A 24,200-nucleotide genomic window follows, 5' to 3' on the forward strand; every position below is an offset into this window, starting at 1 on the left:
TAACATAAAGGTACATTTAGAGCGGGTGCAGATTATTCTCTCGAAGGTACAGACAAGAAGGTAAAAATTTTTTTAGGATTTTCATCAACAAAGCATACGTACTTGTTGGGCCCATTACCACACCTTAATTTCTTGGTGTTCATACCACCACTATTTATTCAGAAGATTCTTTATTTATTTATTTATTTTTCTGCTCTCAGGTGGGAAAAATATCTGCACATCGATAATCACCAATAATCCAATATTTTGCATTCTCAGCGAATGCAGAAAGTGAAGACTGTAAAAGCGAGCTTCTTTGAGAACTATATTCACACCTCAATACAACTAGCCAGTTGCCACACAAATGATATTGCCCAGCTTTACTGGCTATTGGAATGAAGATGACATTTCTCTCAATGTTGAAATCTAAAACGGAAAGTGAATTAATAGTAAAAGTCTGTATCAGCTATTAAGCATGACCATATGCCATCCTGCCCTGTAAAAGCAAAAAAAAAAAGATCAATAACTATTTCATAGTAGAAACAAAAATATAAAGTGTTTAAGATATCCAGGGCCTGTGTTTTTATGAGGGCTCCTTTCTGCTGCCAGACACAGGTGAAGGGCTGTTTCAGCCCTGGCTGCTGTAAGTAGGTCAGGCCTGTTGAAACATCCAGTCCCATTCGAAATGTCTCTACTTGTTTGCAATGAAATTCTGTTTGCATTTGCATGAGTGAAACATCTTCCAAGAAAATGCAAACGTGATAACCTGCATCAACCTCTGGTGCTTGCCCTGTTTTTTTACAATTCAATTTGTTCGAACTGATCATCCTGTATTACAAAATCTAAGCATGCTGAGGTTGGTGTTTAAACACAAATATTAATATGTTACAATAACACCTCTCTGTCTGTCAAACACTGCATCTATTGACCAAATGGTGTTGTGAACCCTTCCCTGACACCAGCTGTTATCAAACAGGAGAGAGGGGTATGTGTTGCCTATGTCTATAACTTCCTGAAAACCAGTGATCCGAGCTATACACCCACTATAGCTGTGATGGACCAGATGTACAGCAATAAAGGAGAATTACTTTCCAGCTCTCCTTTTCTCTTTTTAAAAAAAAATATAATTACAGTGGCAATTATCCAACGACATCAATGTTTTTTTTACCGAAGATTAAATAGTCTGAAAATACATACTGTTGTCTTTATTCTTAAATCATCATTACATGCCATCCTTCTCTATGGCTGCTGACTTTACACCCCACTTTCCAAATTCTGATACAGATGGAATATTTAAAAAATGAATGAATCAATGAATGACCTGGTTAAGCAAGTCTCATGTCAGGAAAAAAGTCTGTGAAACTTCAACATTTTAATCACAAATAATTTCTTAAGTCATGCTTGTGGACAATCCAACTGAAAAGCAGAACAATGTGCTGAATGATATTTGCTGCCCATGTAAATTCATGGACCACTCAATCAACAGAAAGGCATTGACACATTTATCCCCTTTGAAATCGATTAGGCTGGTGTGGCATCCATGAAAGGCTGTAAACAAAGCGGCGTAGCTGTTCTCCCTTGATGTCCACAGCAACAAGCTGCATGCATTCCAGTAGCTTAGAGGCTTAAACAGAAGCTCGGGCTCTAGGCTATTGGGCAAGGAGCTGCACGCATCCATCACTGTGTGAGACCGATAAAAGGCTCAGTCTACGCTTCCCCACATGCTACAGAGACAAGCCTTCAACAAAACTCTAGAGCTTCAAGTTCATGAAGCACATCATAACCTTCAAACAAGCAGGTGACATGCTGTTCCAGGTTTTACAAGACTTAAACATCTCCTTTAGCCCTTTCTGTACAGAGCAAAGATGTTCTGTCTGAACTAGTAAATTATGTCTTTGCAAAATGTTCTTGATTATCTTTTCAAATGATGTTTCTACCTAATAAAGCTATTTGAGCTTTCAGAATACATTTTTAAAGACGGTCAAAATGGTTAAAACATTTAATCATGCATTCAAAAACTAATTTTAGCAGCCATTTAGAGGAAAAATGAACACTTTTAAAGACACTTTTAATGCATTCCAGTTTTTTTTTTAAATCACAAGCAGACCAGTGCTAGCCAGGGAATGGTTTGTCCATTCAAGCATGTGTAATCAGGTTCATGTTCACTCTTCAGTCATCTATTGCACAGCCTATTTATAAAAACACACTCTTTATAGTTATATAGCCTAATTATTTAGATTTGTTTGATGCCCTGAGCTCAACGAGGCTCTATAGTTTGCCTTGGCAGACTGTATGGAGCAAAACCAAATATTTTATACTTTATTTAAGTATTTACAACTCTTTAAAACTTGTCAAACAGATGCCTTTAAAGTCACACTACTCTAAAAAAAAAAAAAAAAAAACACTTGACGGAAGGTACGTAGTGATCTGAGAACACACTTGGAAACTGGAAGTCTGTCAACAACATCAATAATCTCTAAATCAAGTTCATGAGATACGAGTATACAAAAGGGAAGCAAGTGACACAGAGCCAACAAATATGGGAAATCATTGTTCATGTTCCCGTGGTTGAACTGACTCACTTGTATATCTTTCTCTACGTGTCTTAAAAATCATCACTCACAAGTCAGATCCTCCATTTTTGGACCTTTTTGGCATATTGACCGCATTAGAATATCATTGTGGGGGTTAGATTGTCCCCTTTATGTTGAGTCTGAAAGTGGGGCAGCTGCCCCCCACACGAAGTGACCTCACTTAGTAAAGATCAATAGCAGGCAGCACATTCCTCAATCCAAGTCCTCAGCAATCACTTAAGCCGTGGTATCCCAGTCATCCCAGCCATCCCAGCCATCTTGTGAATCCTTAAGAACAATGATAGTTGGGGTAAATTCCAATTATTGACATCTAACATCCTAGACGACCAGATTTGACCTGTGGGGGCAGCGTATCTGGGAAGTCATAAAGGAGAGATGAGCTCTTTTCACTCGTCCGTATGAGCCAATAGGCAATACTAATGCAGTCACTCAATGGCAACTCTAGCTTAATATTGCATATTTGTACATCACATTTTTTACTGCGCTTTTTTTCCCCCGTTTAGTTTCCATCAAAATGTACACAGCTCTGCCCGCAGAAAAACTGTGGGCCTCAAGTTGATCCTGAGGCTAGATGATTTAATGGCTGGCTGCCTGTTTTATTCCCCTGGATGAGCATGATAGGGGATTAACAAACTATCAGATGACAGAGTTCAGTGTTCTTAGCTTGAGGTATATGGTAAGATATTGTATAGTCAAATGATATCTTAACCCCTGTGCAGATTTGATCAATTGTTTCAATTTAGATCAGTCAAATGTTGTAAAGACAACCAACAATCTAGCACAACAGCTGTAGAGTCTGTAGTTTCATGTATTCTTGAATTAAGAACTCTTGAAGTTCATGTACCCCTGTGTTTGTAGCAGAAACCCACACCAGTGTGTGCTTAAGATGTAATCAGAGTCCTGACATGTCCAAACAGCACCCGGGCTACCAGAGCTGGATGTGTGTAGGTAGGAGCTGATGTCATGGAGAGATGAAGGTGAAATGATGTGTCACTAGAAAGCTGAGCCACCTATGTCAGAGCACGTAGCACATCTTCAGACATCTTCACCTACTTTCACAAGTTACAGAAGAGGGCAGGTTGACTGTGTTGCAACGGCACACGGACAAATGAAGCACTAAACTCTGAAATCCAGCTGTAAATAACAAGCCATCTTTTCAACTATCAGATGTAGTTTCCAGTGAAACAGAAAAAAAGACTAAGGCATATTCCTGTAAACCAAAAGTTAAATCCCAGTTTACCGCAAATGATACCAGAATAAAATTGTGGGAACTGGTTGACAAAAACATTCAAGTCTTTAGTTAACACATATTGACTCCGTCAAACAAACTCCCAAAGTCACTTATTTCCAGGAAAACTGAGTGGGTGCTCCAGCTGAAGCTGCGCATTGACGTTAAGAATCAAAACATTCAGCTTATTATTTACAAACTACAGGATACAAGGTCAATGCTTTTACCCCAGAGAAGGGACTGGGTAAGTGGACTTGTTTAGTTTGCAACAAAAAGTGGACAAATAGAAATAACTTTCAATTGGCAAAAAAAACAAAACAAAGTAAGATTTGTCCAGTATCACATACTTAAGAGAAAGCAGACAATAAGATTACTGACAATGACACGTCCATCTCAGAGTATCCCTGTGCTATAGCAAAGCATGTATTTTACTGAAGATACCCACCGACCACAGCAAGTCATGTTGGGGGGGAAAAAAGCTTCAACAGAGATACTCCCTGTGAGCGTAAACTGCACCTGCATGCTGAACAGTTTCATCCCCTCCAGATGTCTGGGGGCCTCGCTAGACCTCAAGCCAGCACATCTATAACTGTCTCCTCCACTGCCCAGACTCTAGTGGATGACTGCCAGAAAGAAAGCAGAGATGCAGGGAGATCCGAGCCATGCAGCCACTCACGCTCCACAAAAAGTGCTGAAAGAGGATGTAAGATGGCTTGTGTGCTGTGTCTTAATATATCACATCTTCAATCCAATCTGATGAATTATTCAAACCGTGCTATCTACTGTGCCTCTCACCTAAAACATCTGCCCTGCCCGCTTGTCTGCCAGTCCTGGCTTACACTCTGCTCTGCCACAAAAAGCTTTTAGTCTGCTGCTGTCCCGTGGCCTCCGTCCCATTTAACAGTACTCTTCCTCTATCTCCATTTCCATATTTTGGACTCAAGGAATAAAGCATCAAGGAAAAGAGATCATGTTACTGTGTCAAGAAAAGAAAAAAAGGATCAGTCTGTAGAAATCTTTTAAAGGAGAACAGTAGGTTTGCTACTGGACAAATATCTGGGTTGTCAAAGCTAAGGGAGGCACTCAGCTAGCTACCTCATATGACCTGTCATCTGAACAAGAAAAGCCTGCAGTCACACAGAGATAACAATCCCAGAACAACTGTATCAAAGGTATCCTTTATTTTATCTGACATTTTAAATATTACAGGTGCACATTGATATAATCTGTATTGGTCAAAGGCTTTTAAAAGTCTTGCATCAGCCCAAAATGAAAAGTAGCAGTCTAATTTGCCCTGGTTGTGGCTTTTATCAGGATTGTGTCAAGGAAGTAGAATGAAGTTTTCAGTTACGTTGTGTTGTTGTTGTTTAATGAAAATGAAAAGTTGTATCTTCTACATTTAAGTTAACGCTGAAAAACTAGTTTTGTCTGCATATGCTAATTACTATGAACACATGTTAGCACAATTAAAACAATCAGAGTTGACCGAAGTGCTGTTTATAACTGCACAACAACAGCTAAAACTAGACGGAGCAGCGTAAGCAAAAATAATGATAATAATGTTCATAGCTACAACAGTAGATACATGTTGAAAACATGTCAAAGCTGATAGAGATAACCTAAATCACAACATCTTCATAATAGACAGCATAATTTGTTGCGAATACTGCTATGGAAAAGGTTTAATTTTTTTTCATGGAATAAGATAGGAAAATATCTGCTTATCGATAATCAGGAATAATCTAATGTTGTGCACTCTTGGTAAATATGGAAAGTGAAGACTGAAAAAGTGAGCTTGTCTGAGAAGCATGTTCCCACCTTAAGTCAGCTAGCCATTTTCCACATGAAGGTCAGTGTCAGTAACTTGCAGGAGGTACCAGATCCAGCTCCCTTTTTGATTTAAAAAAATTTTGGCAGTTTTCAGGTAATATTCAACAATCTGAGAGCACTTCGGATGAACTATACTATTGTGTAATTCAGCTATGAGTTGGCTAACTATGCTCAATGTAAATAAATCGGCCCATATGGACCGATATCCAATCCAAATATCAGAACGGTGCATGCCTATCTATAACCATAAAAAAGAGCAGGCATGAGGGATAAAACAAAGCAGGTAGCATCACATATTCCCAGTCCATTCAAGTGAGGGTTAACTGGGCTGTTTATAGATTTAAGCAAAGCGTGAAATGACTAACCACCAGCATAACGCATATTTGTCATCTTCTTTTTCACAGTTTTCATTCATATCTTTCAACAGTGAAACACCCACCACTGTGTGTGTCCAAGGTTAGAAGAGAGCAACTTAGTCAGTCAGTTTTTCAATAAATAATGAGCATGAAATACCTCACTGTAAACATCTTTCCAATGAAGAACGCTTCTGTGCATCAACATGAAAAGGCAGTAGAGCTTGTTTACAATGAGCCAATTAGACGTCTGTGATCAGAGAGCTACGGCAGGAATGTCTTTAAGGGTTAGTAGCACCATTAGCAGAGTAAAGGGCACAACCTGGAATGCTAGGAGATATCAAATCACAGCAGTGGGGGAGGGACAGGCAGCTAAACAAGGCTCGGCTGGAGGCTCATTCAATCATCTCAACTACTCTTGTACTCTTGACAGGAAGGACACAAACATATATGACCATTAACGACTGATGTACGTATGCTGCATGTGATCTTGCAGTCATCCCATAACTCCCAGGTTGAAGAACATGAAGGTACACATAGCTCTGTGAATTAAAATAGCACTTTATTATCAATCATATAGCATGCAAAAGGAGCAGATGTGAGGTCAAGGGTGATGGCAGCACATAGTGAGAAGACAACTTTGGAATTCTCACAACCGCATATAAGAAACGCTGACATACACGAAAATAAACTCCACATGTTCTCGTGTACCATGAAAATGCACAACAAGGTCCCGGAGTGCTTCAAGTGACGTACTTGGTGTGTGTGTATTACGGGTTAAGAAGGCAGCTCTAAAACACTGGAGCGAACACAGTGATCTGGCCATGTTCCATGTCCACAGTCATTTCCCACATCATGGCACAGCACTAGACTGGGAATAAACAGAGGAGCCCGCTGGGCTCCCAGAATGCATGTTTGCAGAGTTCCCATCAGAGAGTACACAGTAATAGGACTCCCTGAAGGCCTGTGTTTAACCTTTAGGTTACAAGTGGCTGGCCACTCCACAGTCCACCCCTCCTCTGCCTCAGCAATTAACCCTTTTCTCACTCTTCTTCATTCCGACATGCAGTAAAAGGGGGTGTCAGATTAAAAAAAAAAAACTATATCTGAGAAACATGAAGTGAATAAGAAATCAGAAAATAGCTTCTAAACGGACTTGTGGTGAGGTTGTTTTTTCAGCTGCCATTTTCAAGGTCTTGTCCTCTCAATAGTTGTGGGACCACACCCCCTCAATGTAGAAATGGGAGGATGAGAACTACAAACTGCAGGCGCTGATGAAAAACATGCTATTTGATTAAACTTTTACAGACTAAGTCTGTATTTTTCCAATGCAATTATTTAATTTGTTTTATATATATATATAGATATATGTGATATGTGTTTACAATTCTACAGTTTGTACAATGGGTTTTATGAGTTTTATTAATCTATACTGTGCAAATATGGGACGAAATGGAGCCATCAAGCAGTGGTCCTCTCACTTCTTCCCAGTTGAAAGAGAAAAAGCACATATGGGTACATTAGATCTGGATACAAAAGCCAGCAAAGTTTCACCAGCTGATAAAGTGGAAGCAGAATTACAGCAATTGTTTCCAGGTGTTAGTGACTGGTCCAATTTGATGCCCAGCAGGGAATACTGGAACCACACATTAAGAAAAATGCCACCAATTTCCGTGATCAAATTTGCTCAGTATTCTTTATGTTGTTTGTCACAAAAGGCTTGGTGCAAAGAAACAAAGTAAATAATGTGAGATGCCATTTTAGATAATGACATTTGCATGTCTGGCGGTTCTGAGCAGACATACTCAGAAAAAGGCATTTGACTGATTGGGAGGCGCAAAAAGCAGGAGCAGGAAATTCTGAAACCTGTGAAACTGTTCTGAAACCTTCAAGCTTTGGAGTTGGTGTGTTAATATTACTGACATAATGTGACATTTTATATGTATATTTGAACAAGATTTTGTCAGAGTAATGTTACAGTTTTTGTCGATGAAGCATATATATATATCAAAGTGAATCAACAGGATGCCAAACATTATCACTACAACAATGTATATAATATTTCACAGCAATTTAACATAATGACTCTTTGCACCACAGAGACGGAACAGCTTTTTTTGGCCCAGGTTTACTGCAGAAAGCATATGTCCCATATTTGAGGGCAACATGTATTATTTTGGCTGAGGGCACCTTGCAATATTATAGTACATATATTTTGTTTAATTCAGTGTTGTTGTCCTACAATACAAAAAGTGAACCATTGTGACCAAACCATATGAGGATGAAAATTCTATACAACATACACGCAAAGACAGGGCAAGAGTCAACCTGCCTATATAGACAGATGAAGGAGGATCAGGGCATACTAATGCTGAGAAAATACTCATGAGATATGCTGACAAAACAGAAATGTGCATGTGTTGCCAGAAGAGGTGATTAAGCTGAACTAATTTGCCACAGGATGCTCGCAGCTTTAAGCTGTTTCACAACAGAGAGGACTTTTATTTTTGTTCATTTTCCTTTTAGCAGGCTTAATGTTGTGCAGCATCAAGTACATCTTCAATTTGCAAAGACTGCTTTGGCATGAGAGGGTTTTTACGAAAGTAGCTGCCACCATGCCACAAACTATATTTTTGTGAAGTCTGCTTTTTAGCTATTGATATAACAGGCACCGTGTTTTACCAACGACCCAGAGCTTCTCTGACAGCATCATACAAGGCAGTTCATTGTCAAGGCCGCCGGTATCCTGAATGCAACTGCCAGCTGTTTTCTTTGTGGATCAAACCAAAAGAAAACAGCAGAGCCAAGGTCAGCACAGACAAGCTTTTTACCCAGAGCAGACGGATGAATCTCCATATACAAAAAAAAGAAAACTCTGTGTCACAAATGTGATAGCACAGTTGATTATATTCCACCCTCTTGTGGAAAATTCAGCTATTCTGAGAAATTCATGAAAGCTCCCATTTATTCTGGTTCTGCTGGGTGCTTGTTGATCACTTGAGAGTCTGTGTCTTTGTGAAAACTTGGTCTGGGAGGGTTAATTCTCATGTCTAACTGCCCTATTAGACTGACGCAGATTGGCTTTTAAGAGGGGTATCAAGTTTTCTGGAAGCTACATAAGATGACAGAGACAGATTTCCCTCTTGGGAAACTGAGAGGGGCTGCCATTGTTTAAAACACCCTCCAATTCAAAAAAATGTTTTGCTTATTGTTACCCCACTTGGCGGTTTGACCTTTGCTTTTGTAGAATTTGACTCTTGAAGGCTGTTTTTATATTTATCTTCTGAAGATGGAAAAATTCTCAGCACTCATATGAAATAGGAGTTTAACACTGCACATGCAGAGAACGTCGTAAATTATGCAACTTATGCGTGCGTGATGTGGGAGCCTGAAACCTTTACTTAGGCTGCAGTTAAACTCAAATGAGAACTATTTACATATTCAAACATTCTGTAATTTGCAATAAGGAAAAAGTAAATGTGAACATTTGAAAGAACACATAAGAGGGTTATTCTTCAATTATTAATCATCTCAATTGAAATAAGCAAATAAAAACACTCCAAATATTCCCTTGTTGATTCATGGTCAGCTTTGTCACACTCTCATGGAACAGCACAGCAGAGAAGAAGCCTAAGAGCTCGTAAAAAGGCACAGAGTGTTGCACACTTGAAAGTAAGCAAAAAGGAGCCTATGAAAGTCTTGTGTTGACCTCAGTGACTTGACAAACTTTTCCATTTCTGATTTCTATCCATTAGCTACCACCCACACCTTTGACAACTTTAGTATGTTGACTGTGCTGCCAGCAGTGTGTGGGTGAGAGATTTGAATTTGATGCTTCAAACACCTGATGCTTCTGTGTTGTTCCAGCATCACATCATGACCCCTATCCTGTTTCGCACTACAAAAACTTCTACAATTTCACTGTGCTAGCCGTCAACCACCTTACCCAGAGCCTGTTGAAAATGTGTGTGGATATTTATACTCTGTCTTGCTTCGATCCATCAAATTTTCCACACTCCTCTGGGTTCACGCAAATTTTCCGAGCTAAGAGGGATGTGTACGCACTTGCTGCCACATTCACTAACTCCTATCTGCGGAGAGAGGCCCCACTCGCGGACACTGGTCACTCCTGATGAGTTGTGGCTCAGCTTAAAGGGTCATCCTGTTCTGCTATGCTGCAGATACTCACACACAAGGCAGCAAGCCTAAAAATAGAAAACACACCCCCTAGTAAATAGCTGTGATTCCAAAGAAAATAAGTGCAAGACCAACATAACGTAACGGTGCCTCCTCTACATATACAATCAGCCTCAAATGAAAGCACAAGACGCATGCTCGCTTACAGATGCTTGCACTCAGCCTGAAAGTCTTTAATGACCCCCCCCCCCCCCCCCCCCGCCCTGCTATCACCTTACGATAAAGACCTACTGGAGAGGCATGAGGGCTGTCTTGTGTTAGCTGACACCCACTTTTCCCTTTAAAAAGAGAAACCGACAACGGACCCCCACACGGGTTCGCTCATAAAAACTTTATAATTCTCTAACAAGGAGATTACAGGCTAGCCAGGCATTACAGGTAACCAGAACTGCAGCGTCCTCGCATCAATAATTCACGCAGCCACGGCACCACACAGTTAATGAACAGGAAAAGTCTCTGAAACAGTATTACTTACTCTCTGTGTCAGTCAAGCATGAAACCAAAACTCACTTCAGATCTATAACAGGCTTCCTTATGGTGGCACAAAAACAGACCAGTTCCTTCTCTGGGAAAAAGAAAATCCACATAAACTGCCGGTCAAAAAGCTTAGATGACAGCTCTGCCTCCGCAGTTCCACGTTCTCCCTCTCTGTGACACTGTGCAATACTATAGCCTGCCTCTGGCCTCTCAAAGTGGAGCTCCACCCATCACACACACTCAGAGGGAGGAGAGAAGCGGAAGGTTGACTCACTTTTATCTTTGCAAGGTTTTATTTCACTCATATTTTCAGCTCTGCAATGAGCACTATATAGGAAGGCTCGGTGATCAGGACCAATAGGACAAAATAATGAAAAATGAACAACAAAAGCTCTAACATATGAAAAATATACAAGAAGATTAATACAATATGTACTGTTTTATGTTTTTAAATACATCCATCAGTCTTAATATTACTTGTGGATGTTGTTTTGGAGACATTTCACCTACTTAAACATTACTGCAAACCTGAGAGCAACAACACTCCCAAAAAAACAGCAACAGCCTCCCCCAGCAAGCCACTGTGCTCAAACACACAGCAACCTGCCCAAAGTGTGGAGTCGATCTTCGACTCAGTAGCTGCTTGATACGTCAGAAGTCCTATCAACAAAAGCCTTATCATGAACTTTATCGTGTCTGGCACCATGAGACATCCTAGAAGTCCAGTGTCTATAACCCCATAGATAAGAGCTGTTAAAGTTGTTTGAGTAAAACAAACACAACAGGGTGGAGGAATAATTTCCCAACTCTATATCAAGGCTTTAGTTTTAGGGGCTTTTTTTGTTGTTGTTGTTGTTGTTGTAAAAAGCCATTGTGAGGCCATAAGACTTCTGAGTATTTTTTTTTTTTAAAGGGAGATTCCTTCAGCCTTCAACCCCAAAAAAAAACCATGAACCACGCTTAAACAAAAAGTTGGAAGGAAACTGACAAAACCGAGATGCTCATCTTGCTCCCATTTTCAGCAACATGTGGTGGAGTTATGCCGGCATCAAGACACATTTTGAAACTGCAAAGCTTTGTGTTAGAGTACCACTGAGCTTTAAATGCGAAGGGTCACGACAACCAAACAGTTCACAGTTGAGCACGCTCATGCATGACAAAGTTGTAATAACGTTGAACAAACATTTTTTTTTCTTTAATCTCTCCTGGGAGGAAGCAACGACTGCAGGTGTTTGCCTCTCAGCCAGCTGTTTGCATCGTCATAAAGTCTAACTTCAATCACTATAATTAGCATCGATCTTGGCCAGGACTTCCATGCAAGGGAGATTTTTTTTGATCTCAGTGGATTTTTTCCTCGTCAGATAAAATTGGAAAAAAAAAAAAGCAGTAACTTCAAGCAAATGAAAAAACAATAATTTTGTTTGTGTGATCGATGGGAAGTTACACATCTTAAACGTTGAGGTGTGTGGCCATAAAAATCTCTTTTTTCACAGTCGGCCTGATAAACTTCAAACTTGCTGTTAGAGGCAAGAGGTCGGATTTCCTTTGACCTTTGAGGGCCAAATCAAGACATAAAGATTCTTTTTATTTTTTACTCTTTCAGTAACATGCTAAACATATACTAAACAATAATCTGATTTTAACTAAAATCTATACACAAACCTTGTCTAACTGATTAAAAAAAAATCACAAGAGGGTGTCAATTACAGCCACAAACTCAAATTATGCTAAGTGAATGCAGTAAAGTCGCTCATATACCTTCTATTTACATATAAACACTTCTCAGTGGAACTCTTTCAAGGCACATCGGAAAATATGCTTTGACCAAGAATGTTATAGCTTTACTTCAGCATAGGGGACATTCCTTCCTATACCCAAGTTAATCTGCAAGAACATAGACACGACAATCTGATTAGAACTTTATCTGAAATCCAAGGCATTGCAAAACAGCATATTTAAATTTTCCTTGGACAAGTCAACACATTGCAGAAATTGGAGAAATATTCCCAGACAATGCCTGGTTCTTACTATCTTAAGAGGTGCAGATGTCCTGTGATAGATATGCACAGCAGACTCTGCCTCATGTGACATTTGGCCATAAAGTAGTTAGAAAACAACGCTGATTTTCATTACTTATAAAAGGAACACAAATTCACTGAACTACATACAGTGTTTTAAAACCAGCACGGTAAAGGTCAAGTTATCTAAGAAAATTTCCAATGTGTTATATCTAAAAAGTACAGAATTGTACATGTAGATTTTTTGATAATATGCTAATTAATGTACATGAAAGTGTTAAAGAAGTCTAGTCAAAGTGTTAGAGAATAACTTCACATGCGTGCTCCATAATTATTTCCAGGGTAAACAGAGAGAAGTGTAAGATAGCGGGGTGTTGAGACAGGGACGCCTGTTTCCAAAATAGCAGAAGCTAATTATACACTTTAGGCAACTGCTAAGGATGGAGTCACCATGCCAAGTTTGAGGTGTTGGGATTGTGAATGCCAGCTCAGTGTTTCTGTGCAAAGTCAGGATTCCATGCAGCCACCTTAGACGCTCTGAGTCTGCAGTGAGGATCCTCACAGGATGTCTTATTTACAGCGACTGTCAGACATACACTTCCCTCCTTTTGGGACCAGTGACACACCTCTGGTTGAAGTGGACCACCTGCCACTGTCTTGCAGTTTACCATTTGTAAATAATCCATAGGACAAAAAGGACCCCTACAGCAAACGTCTTAACATGCGTCTCAGGCCAGTCAAACAGATGAGAACTGTTCTCTTTTGTGACCCCATTAATGTGTTTGCTCTCAAAATGTCACTTCTCATTGTCAAAGCTCCCAGAGACTCCTAAATGCACCCCACCAGCTACAATTGACTAACATGGTAAGAACCAGTTGACAACTGGAAACTTCAGAGATGGCAGTTTGTTGTCCATAAATATAAAAAGATTGAGGACAATTGAGTATGACTTTTGACAAATGAAAAGAATAAAAAAATCATGGCTTAATACCAGAGTTTGGATTCTCAAGAGAGTATCCTTAAATAATGTTATCATATTATTGTAATTGTTTTTTTATGCAATTAAAAATATTATATCTTCTTAAATGATTTTGACAATGTTCAATAGAATTAAGTAAAACATGGTGCTCTGAGCTGTGTAAGTTATTTCAAGTTTGATAACATTTGCATTCAGCTATATGATTTGTTATAAGCTTTTCTGATTCTAAGTGAAAATGGAAGTTCGACCACTTTCCAACCTCTCCACGTTTTTCACACAGCAAGCAGAAGCACTGACAGGCCATTCTATATGAATGAATAACAGCTAGGGAATTAGAGCTCAGTGATAAGTCCTTGTGTTCCACATATTAACCTAATGGAATCACACTAGATAACAGCACTACATTCGTTAAGAGCCATTAAGGCTGACAGTAGCACTGAAGACAAATAAGAAATTTTGCCACCTCAAATTTAAGTCCATAATTGACCTTTGTTTTTAAAAGCTACACTGTTTTACTGTGCCTTTGTGATAAACACCCATCTTACATGAGCAGTGTATAAAGGCACCACTGTCCTCTGTGTTGAAATACTGTGATACTTTGGAGCATGTGATGGAAAAATGTGACAGACAGAACCATCTCGGATGACTTCTTCCTTATTTGAGTTTATCTTCGCAGCTACATAATGTCAATATGATGGACAGGTAACTGCACATTTGAAAGAAAAACTTTCTTTCTTTCCATTCTTTCTTTCTTTTCAACCTCTGGCCCTGTGACAATCAAACACTGCTGCTCTCTGGAGTTCCACTCTCTTTTTTTATTTTATTTTTCATACGGAAGGAAGGAAGTGCAACAACCTTAGCATATTTAGAGCAATAATACCACTGTTAACAAAAAGTAGAAACTTTTTCACCGTTTAGCCCAACACCCCTGTGTTGTCAGCAGTTCATGATAACAGTGGTGTCTTCCTCAACTCTTCCTTTGAACATCTGTTCAGTGAAATCCCAGAAGTCATTCCCCACCTATGCTTGCCATTTGGCTTAAGAAAAAATGTGCAAGTACTGTAGTTCATTGTGAATAATTCTAATGTGAAACAAAGTTGTTGAAATCATCTTATTGCACACGGTCTAACAGAATCAGTTTCCTCCAAATCTTCATGAAACCTATGAGATGTTTTCACCGATTGAAACACAAGCTTTTATTGAGTTCCACCTTTTTCTCCTTTGTTTCTGAACTTTAAATTTTGCTCACACTCTCTCCATCTGGGATTTGTGGTCTTTTTTTTTTTTTTTTTTTTTGCAATTAAAACGTGTTTTTAGAAACACGCCATCAAATGGAAATCTTTTAGATGTCTTGTGGACACAAAGTTTCACCAACATTTAACCTGATACATTTGGCATATCTGAATCTTTTGTGGGTTTGCACAAGGTTTAGGGCATAGCTTAATCTAAGTTCATAATGACAGACTCGCCCACTGACTGTTATTATGGCATCATGAGGTGAAAGACCTATCCCAAATATCTAACATCCAGGTGCATTTCAGCATGAGCAAGTTTAGGTTATCAATGTAAAAGTCATTCATCGTCAAAAAAAAGCTAAGTTTCATCTACTTGAGAAGGAGTTAGTTGCAACCTTATTGTATCACTTCATTGAACTAAAGCCCACCTTAAATCATTTGAATTGACCCCATATTTTCAGTTTATCAAAATACAAAAGTCTCTGCCATTTTTAATGAAAGGTGAATGAGCTGAACAGGAAGGTACCAGCTGAGCTGGCAAAGTGTGACACACAACTGAGATGAGTGACTCATTTTGGCTGAGTGTGTGACCAGCATGTCGGATGGTGTGTAGACACCCAGCATGTGATCAATCACACCCCCTTCAGGCACACTAGTGTTTGAGGTAACTGTGATAGTTCATCCTTAGTTTTGTGTTTGGTGAAAAATGAAGCTGTGCTGGCTTTACAAGCCTCCTCTGAAGACATGAAGCTCTCCAGCAGAGAAGGTTTGTGGGACGAGTGCCCTCTGGCAGGTGGTGATGCCAGTGACCAAACCTCAGTGGGGTGTGTGAGTGCATTTCAGCCGTCTACAGTATGACTCACACCAGGTCATTTCATTAAACAGTTACGTGCATGTTCATTTTCTCTAAGTCATCTGCTACTCACTAGTCTGAAACTAATACTGGAGTTCCCAGCATTACATCACATGTTCACCACATCATCATAGTTTGTGGGACCGATAACCTCATGCTCTCTTTCACAACTCGTGGCAGGTTTTTTTTCCCTTAATCGTGCCCTATTTGTTTAATTTTGTAAAATAAATAATATGTGATAGTTTTGACAGCCAAACTATTTGTTCGATTAACAGTTGGCCCAACCAAAGCCAGTGGCACACCTCCAAAGCAAGGAGGCCTGTTTGAAATTCAACAGAGCAAGAGGAACAGCTCGAACGCTCCTCAGGTGGCCCACCATGTCCGTGGCAGCAGCTCAATTCTCCTGCATTTTCCAACACCGATCCCCCTCCCCCACATACACACCTCCTTCACCACATACAGTAACGACTGTATTTTTCTTTTTTATCTGAGAACTTGGAGCACTTGTCAAAGAATAAACAGGTAGGCAGTATGACCTTGTACACAGTAAAATTGTTTATACAGCAGTAGATTTCCCTCTAAGATCACTGGTCCTATTAAATCACTGTAGGCGAAGCTATAAATCATAGAGCAGCACAGCTCTCTCGAAACATTAGACTTACAGAGCTGCGGCATCAAAATAATGAGGTATTTCATATGATGCCATATCCAGCATATGGCATCTCATTATTAAAAACATTTAGTCTATTTATTGATTACTTGATCATGATTAATCACCATTTATTTAGACATCACACTTCAATATTTTCTTACTTTCATATACCAAACCATATTGTATGTAAACATTTACAATTGGGAAGTTGACTCCTTATTTCTACATTATTATTATTACTATTATCATTATTATTATTATCTGCTTTGGCATTTCAAAAAATAAAGAAAACAATACTATAGAGTCACTATACTATACTATAGTTACTTGAAAAGGTCCAAAGGGATCCAAAAGAGGATTTAACCATTTATATATCCACATAACATTTAAATAAGCAGTAAGTTAAACCTTATTCATTACTTGGTGAGTACTTAAAATTCAAGTACATTATGAATGATGTCGAGAAACTACATTTTTGACAGAAAATTTGGCTCAAATTTTTTTTGTTTCATTTCTTCCTTTCGAGCTTGTTGTGATAGTTGGCTCAGTTTGTTTGGCGTTAGATCCTGCTGCTCCAGTGTGACACCCAGTGGTTTCACAAAGAGGTCAGGTTTTCACCTTTAACAGATAAAAACTCCATGATGCAGTTTTTAAAACCAAGAGTCAGAATTTTTTTAAATCTTGTGGGTTCTCATTACGTGGAGCTCAATTTGACGTTAGCCGCTTCATCCTCTATTGCACTTTCTTGTGGGCCCTTAAACCAGCTCTCTTACGCATTTGTCCCACACTGAATTATTTCTAGGAAGAAAAGCGTTTTCTTATTTTTCTTTTTTGTTCAATTTTCAGTCTTCTTGATCAACAAATCAGCCTCACACTGATCATGCTTCACAGTTAAATTCTTTGCTGAGGTGATAATATCAAAACTATAAATTATAGGTGGCTAAACTGATTTAACTTTAATCTGTCCATCAAAATAGCATAGCGGGCAATAGCTAGTGATCCTGTTTATAGCTAATGAGGAATAATAATTGTGTCAGGATTGATATGCTGTGTAACCAAATATCTTCAACTGCCTTTACTGTAAACATGACTCCTTACAATTAGAAAATTTGAAATTACCTGAAAAAGTTTTGCATGGTTTCTCTTTACTTAATATAAGCTGAAATTCTTCTCCAGAACACATGATGATCCCAAAGGGGAGATGTGATTGCAAGACTTATTAGTTCATTAAGGCAATTACTACTAGAGAGAATTGTTATAATCCTAATGCGCTGTGCACTCAGGGAAATGACCCAATGAGATGAATGGATTGTGTTAGACAAAAGGAAAAGGAAAAGACCGATGACTCAAATGGGGAAAATCCTAAGGATGAATTAGTTATAAGGCCATCTACATGTGGGGCAGACGAAGCATGAAATATTAACTTTGCATCTGATATAGAGCAAGAGTTGAAGGAAAAAAAAAAAAACCTCGATATGAAGATATGAAGAACCACACATGCTGTTTAAAGACAATGGAAGTGGGGGGAAAAGTGTTTGACAAAGCATCTCTGTGACAATCTCAATTCATTTCAGAGCAGTCAAAAATCTGCATGCAGATTACACCCACTGCTTGGTTCATCTCGGCTACACGACTCTCTGTACACGCCCAGTTTTTCTTTAGAGGAGAACAGGTCAAAGTGAGCCATATGTTTTAAGGAAGTAAGATGAATTGTTACCTGATGCAAATCTATTCTTTTTTTTAGAACAAAAAGTACAACAACAGCTGAGAAATTTAAATATATGGATGTGAAAATCATGCTGAAATCTCTAAAACACTGCTGAAGAGATGAGAAATGATTTCACACCAAAGGTACTTGCAGTTCACCACAATATATACTGAATTACCTCTGAGCCAGCACAGCGACCCGTCACATCTTTACCATGGAAACAAACACCATACCACATGCACACACACTGAGAGAGCAATTGCCATGGCATCTAGCACCATGGCGACAAGAAGCTTTGAGCGAACAGATCAATTTACTCAGCAGCTAACTGGACACTGTCAAACCTCTGTCTATCATTTTCTTGCCCTCCTCTCTCTTTCTAATTAATTCCTCTGTCATGAGCCAGACAAATTACCTTTTATCAGCAGGGGACAAGGTCTTGCAGTGCTCAGTTCAAGTGTCTCTCATGCAAGTGGTTACAGCCGTAAAGAGGCTCTGTAGGAATCCCAGGAGATGCCCAAGGATGCAGCTGAGCCGGCATCGCACGCACGCACGCATCCACTGCCACTATCAGCACTAGCGGCAGCAGCAAAGCAAATCGGAAGGGGAGGGGAAGAAATATAAAAAAAAAAGCAAGAGAGGGGGTTGTTCTATCAGCAGCAGGAACATTACATCATAGGCTGGTTCTGTGCAAGGGAGGGAGAGGAGTGGACAGAGGAAGGGAGGTGCTCCTGGTGTCGGCACACTCGCTGTCAATGTTTCAGTGCATGCACAGGTCCACTTTTAATCTGGTGACTGTAAAATGCCTTATGGTTAGAGTCAGCCCTGAGAAATTATTTAATCAACCGCTCCTGATTGTTGTACCATCACTGCAGTTTGTTGTCAGAATGGATGATGTACCCTATTATGTGGTCCATCCCTTTGGGGCAAAGACTCTGCGTGCGTGTGTGTGTGTGTGTGTGTGTGTGAGTGGCACAGGAGCCCACACAATGTCTACTCTGTGTTGTAATTCGATTGCGTGACCAGTGCCTACTTACCAGTGCTTACAAAGCATGCTGATATTCAACCTCCGATAAAGGTCATCTGAGATTCCTTGAGGCAGTTGTCAGTGAAAAGGTAAAACAGTTGGAGCAGGGATTAATGTAAACTTGCCTGTCACAATAAATTTTTCAGAATCTGCTGCATGAATATGCCAATGCTTTGGACGTATTTGTGTGGCATGTGTGAGCATAGAAATACTGGTATAATGGTCAACTTTTTCCAGAGGCCAGCTGTTATGGTGCAAATCATACCCCAACATATAGACAGAATCACATGACAGCACTGCTTCCTACAAACATATATATATATATATAAGAATATATAAAAATACAAACAAAATCATATAAAAGAGGGACACACACCTCTGAACCCACAATTCATATTGTCAGTCCAACATATGGATGTATTCTCTGCCTGCTATGAGCACACAATGCAAAAACTGACAGGAAAATATGGCAAATATTGTAGGGAAATAGGCATTAATCATCCATCTTCCATACCCGTTTAATCCAATGCAGGGTCGCAGAGCAGTTGGAGCCTATCCAAGCTGCCATCAGGCAAGAGGCAGCCTGGACAGTTCGCCAGCCCATCACAGGACGAACACAGAAACATACGAGACAACAACCAGGCACACTCGCACTTATTTCAAAGGTAAGTTTTTTTTTTTTTTAGAATAACCAATTAACCTACCATGTATGTTTTTGGACAGTGGGAGGAAGCTGGAGTACCATTGATGCACGGGGAGAACATGCAAATTCCACACGGAAAAGCCCCAGCTGGGATTCAAAGCAGGGACATACTTGCTGAGAGGTGACAGTTCTAACCAAATTTTAAGGAATATTTTATGCAGAGGGGCTCAGTAAAATTTGTATGAGAACTCAGTATCTTACATTGTGTAGACAGAAGTCAGAGTGCTGTCTGGGTCTGGGAAATCAGATGGTTTCCAGAGGGGCGAGCTAGGGCTAAAAGCGACTCAGAATGGGACCACTAGAAGAGTGAATTTTTTGCCATCTCAAACCTAAACAATTTCAAAGCAGTTTAAGTGAATGCTTTATTGTGGATTTTTACCCAGCATCCCGTCAGCATAAGACAGTTACACATGGTGCTGTAGCCTCAACCATTTTGAAAAGCTTTGCTACAATGTTGCTACAAGTGCAATCTGTGGTTGAGAAAGTGTAGTAACAACAACTGTGGTGGACATTGCCTATAACAAGCAAAACAGCATTTTTAAGCAGCACAGCCAGAAATCAGCTAAGAATTAAAGAGGTGTCGTCAGCATTATCCTCAACTCTAACTGAGTCAAGTAAATGAAAAAAACTCTATCAACTTTCAGCTCAGATCTGTGGATGTAATCAGTTGTAGAGAACCTTGGGTTCCACTAGCCGTTCCAGCTGCAGTATAAGCTTCCATCACAAACAGGGAAAAAAATATTATTGACAATTCAAAATAACCTACTACATTGTACATCTCTGAACCCGTTATGAACTGCAATGAGAGAGACATATTTATTTATTTATTTTTAAACATTTTTTGGGCTTTTTATGCCTTTAATGGATAGACAGTTGGAGAGAGACAGGAAGCAGAGGGCAGAGAGAGGGGGAAGACATGCAGCACAGGGCCATCCGGTGCAGGACTCGAACCGGGGCCAGCTGCAGCGAGGACTGTAGCCTCTGTACATGGGGCGGCTGCTTAACCCACAACGCCACCGACCGCCCCAGACAGACATATTTCTGATCACCATCAAGAAGGTAGTTGATAGTTGACTGCATCTCCTTCTGTGTTTATTCAACACTTCCAACACAGTTCTCCATGAATGGTTCCAAAGGGAAAACCAAGGAAATAGTTATGTGATTTTGAAGGACAGCTGTCACAACATGTTTTTTTGCAGTCAAGTCCAAATGAGGGTTACCAGTTTAAACTGCAGTGAAGATAACACAGCCTGTGCTGAGGGACGCAATGACAGAGCAAAGACAACTTTTAATTTAAGGCCTGAAGGCCAGTTGAAGAGTGAAGCCAGGCTCTTAATGCTCATGGACAACTCGCATCTGTAATCTGCACTCGTGTTCTTCACACGAAAAAGACAATGCTGAAGCTCTTGAAAATGACATCATGCACTGTGTATGAGCATTCTGAGTGTTGGAGAATACTTTGATTTTCCCGAACAAAAACGAGTCCTTCTCCTTCGCAGTTTATAAAGTGAGAATAGAGATTCACCATTACAACTTGCAGATGTGGTCCTCCCAAAAACAACATCATAATTTACAAAACACCCAAACAGAGGCAGAAAGTAGAGGATCTGTGTGACAGTACAAGCATGAAAATCAGTCCAATTGCTCTTTTGTCCATCTCTCTCATATTAAAATGGAGCATAGAAAATTCCTTACGTGCCAAGTATTGTAGGTTGACTGGAATGCAGACTGTACTAGGTCAAAGCTGTGTGATTTCGAGTGTGTGACACTATTCAGTGAATGATGTCTGAGAAAAGAGGTTACCAGAGAATGTAAACAGCACTCCAGATGGACCTGACCTTTGCTAGCATGCATTGACTGAACCCCTTATGACCGCAGGGGACAACGGCTTTGAAATATTATTGCTGCAGCACACAGACTGGCATTCAAATTTCCCAAAGAAAGGCTTCTTTGCGAAGGAGTTGCTCTGCTTCACAGCTGCAAACAGATTCAAGCTATGTTGCAAAAGACAAATGACAAAAAAAAAAAAAGACAGTACTTTATGACAAGCGAGTGACCTCAACATAAGACCTTCTTGTTCCTCACAAATACAATAAATTTGGTTCACTGGTTTCAGATAAAATTCATTAAAGATTCCCAGATAGTGAAACGTGGACAGATTATGGGCCCAGACATGGCAACATGGTTTCCATTATAGAGTATTTATCATTGCTGAAAAAAGCCATCGTGGCAGCCAACATTTTAGATCATGGAAAGTACTTTTCTGATTCATGCTACATAATACTGGAAAAAGGTGACATTGTAATGATTTCATTTTCGCAATACGTGTTGCATTCATAAAAAAATACTTCATTTGTAAAGTATTGATTATTCTAAAATTACTGGAATGATTGTGTAGGGAGGGACACATGCAAGTAAATATAGATTAGATTAAACATGACCTTTTATTTGAACTGTAATACTATAGGTGTCAACACACTAAATACCTCTGTGCCTCTGGCTGATGGGCTTTCATGATTTGCTCCCCCTCCTTGGGGATGAAGCTGTTTCCTCTTCTGTTTGGTAAGCAGCATTACTGAAAGCAGTACACTGAATGATGTTAAAATATGGAGCCTCACAACTAAATTGTAGCTTCTTCTCATCGCTCTGTCTTACAAGTAGAGGAGGTGGCAGAGATGTGCCAGCACAACAGAGTGATCAGAAACTGAGCACAGATAGTAGCACATGAAGATACTTTATGTTTAACTGTTCAATCCTTTCCTCTGGGAGGGAGGCACTGATGACCCTGGCATAGCTGTGAGGACTCCTGCATGGGCAGTAAGGCAGCTGTTTCATTATTCTGGATCCAAGTGAAAACATTCAATCATACAGAGGGCTCTGCAGTCAAATCATTGCTCCACTGTGTGTGTGTTTTTTTGGGGTCTTTTTTGCAATTAACTCTTCCATGACACCATTTTTTACTTGTTCCTCACTCGTTTTGCTGTGAATGCCACTCAGAAGAAGCAAAAAGAAATTTATAGTTAATCATTGAAAACTGAGTTTATGTCAATGGCCAAATTGATCAGGCAGGATTGAGAGTACTGGCTCAGAGCATCTTCAACCCAGCAGGTGTAGAGGTGTATTCCAGGTATGCAGTTATTACTGCAAACCAAAAGGGGTCCTTGAAAGGAAATGGGATTAAGAACAGGGTTATGGGTACCAAAGGTGTATTGAATAAGTTGGAGAGCTAAGGCTGGCAGACCAGATCCCACAGACGGGCTAATATAACCTAAGTAGCTAAAAACCTCTATCCTGCATTTGATAGAAAGGAGTGAGGACATAAAATACAACAAAATGTGCTGCTTATAGAGCTGCACGGCTGAAAAACGGTCAGACTGCCTTTACCGATCCATGTCCATTTGTGAAAGTGGACATGCGAGCTTTAGAACTGGAGCAATGAAAGACAGTAGCCTCATCTGATGAATCATGTTTCCTTTTATGTCGTATGAAAGGCAAGCAGGAGTTCTGGGAAGACGGAAATCTGCCTGAAGCTGTGTGACGCTCTGCTTAATGTTCTGTTGGGAAACCTTTGGAGATGTTTAACTTAACATCTGCTGATAAGTAACACCTCCCTAAACATTATTACACACCACATACTACCCCTTATTGGCAATCAAATTTTAGATAACAGTGTCCTCAATAAGAAATATAATGCCACACTGCAAAAACACCTCAGCAATGATTGGAGAAACCCTCAAGGTACTGACTTGGCCTCCTAATTCCCCAGATCTCCATCCGGTTGAATGTCTGTGGAATGGGCTGAAGAGTCCAATCAATAGATTTCCCATGTCAAACCTTAAGGGACCCTAAAGGATCTGATGATAATATCTTTATGCCTGATATCACAGGACACCTCATAAGGTCGTTTGGAGTGCATGTTTCAACAGGTTAGAACTTGTCTGGCAGCATGAGGTGAATCTACATAATAGGAAGCAGGTGGTTTTCATGGTGTGGTTGATCAGAGTATATAATCACATCTAAAGAAAATAATGTAATTTACATAATCCCATTTAAGAGAAAATCCCTTGGAGGAGTAAGTGTCAATGAATGATTCAGTTTTCACATTTGCAGGAAGTGATGGTCAGCTGTGATACACGGTGTTGACTGATCTCACTTAGCAGCGGGCATCCTCTGCTCCTACACCCAGTGCTCAAGAGACTACTTCAGAATCAAAAAGGTCAAAGGTGACTGACTGATCAACTGTGAAGCCAATTAACAGCAGCAGCAGTTATCTACCACAATGTCACGTGTAGTAGAGCATACAGAATACAGAGAGATTTTAAATAATTGGTTAGAGGAGTCTGAACTAAAGGTAGTGATTATTGGTG

General features: G+C 39.8%; 1 protein-coding gene across 3 annotated transcripts in view; it reads right to left on the reverse strand.

The window, feature by feature from the left end:
• sema4ba (sema domain, immunoglobulin domain (Ig), transmembrane domain (TM) and short cytoplasmic domain, (semaphorin) 4Ba) overlaps positions 1-18,621 on the reverse strand; it is a 45,306-nt gene extending 26,685 nt beyond the window's left edge. Inside the window, exon 1 of one of the 3 annotated variants that reach the window (XM_075469832.1) lies at positions 18,519-18,621. The gene's annotated coding sequence lies outside the window, so the exon portion shown is untranslated. Of the gene's footprint in view, positions 1-10,656; positions 10,836-18,518 lie in introns of those variants that run through there. The other 2 variants (XM_075469831.1, XM_075469830.1) reach the window with 2 other exon arrangements.
• Positions 18,622-24,200: the final 5,579 nt, after the last annotated feature.

Source organism: Odontesthes bonariensis, chromosome 7 (assembly GCF_027942865.1).
Source record: "Odontesthes bonariensis isolate fOdoBon6 chromosome 7, fOdoBon6.hap1, whole genome shotgun sequence".
NCBI classification, from domain to species: Eukaryota; Metazoa; Chordata; class Actinopteri; order Atheriniformes; family Atherinopsidae; genus Odontesthes; species Odontesthes bonariensis.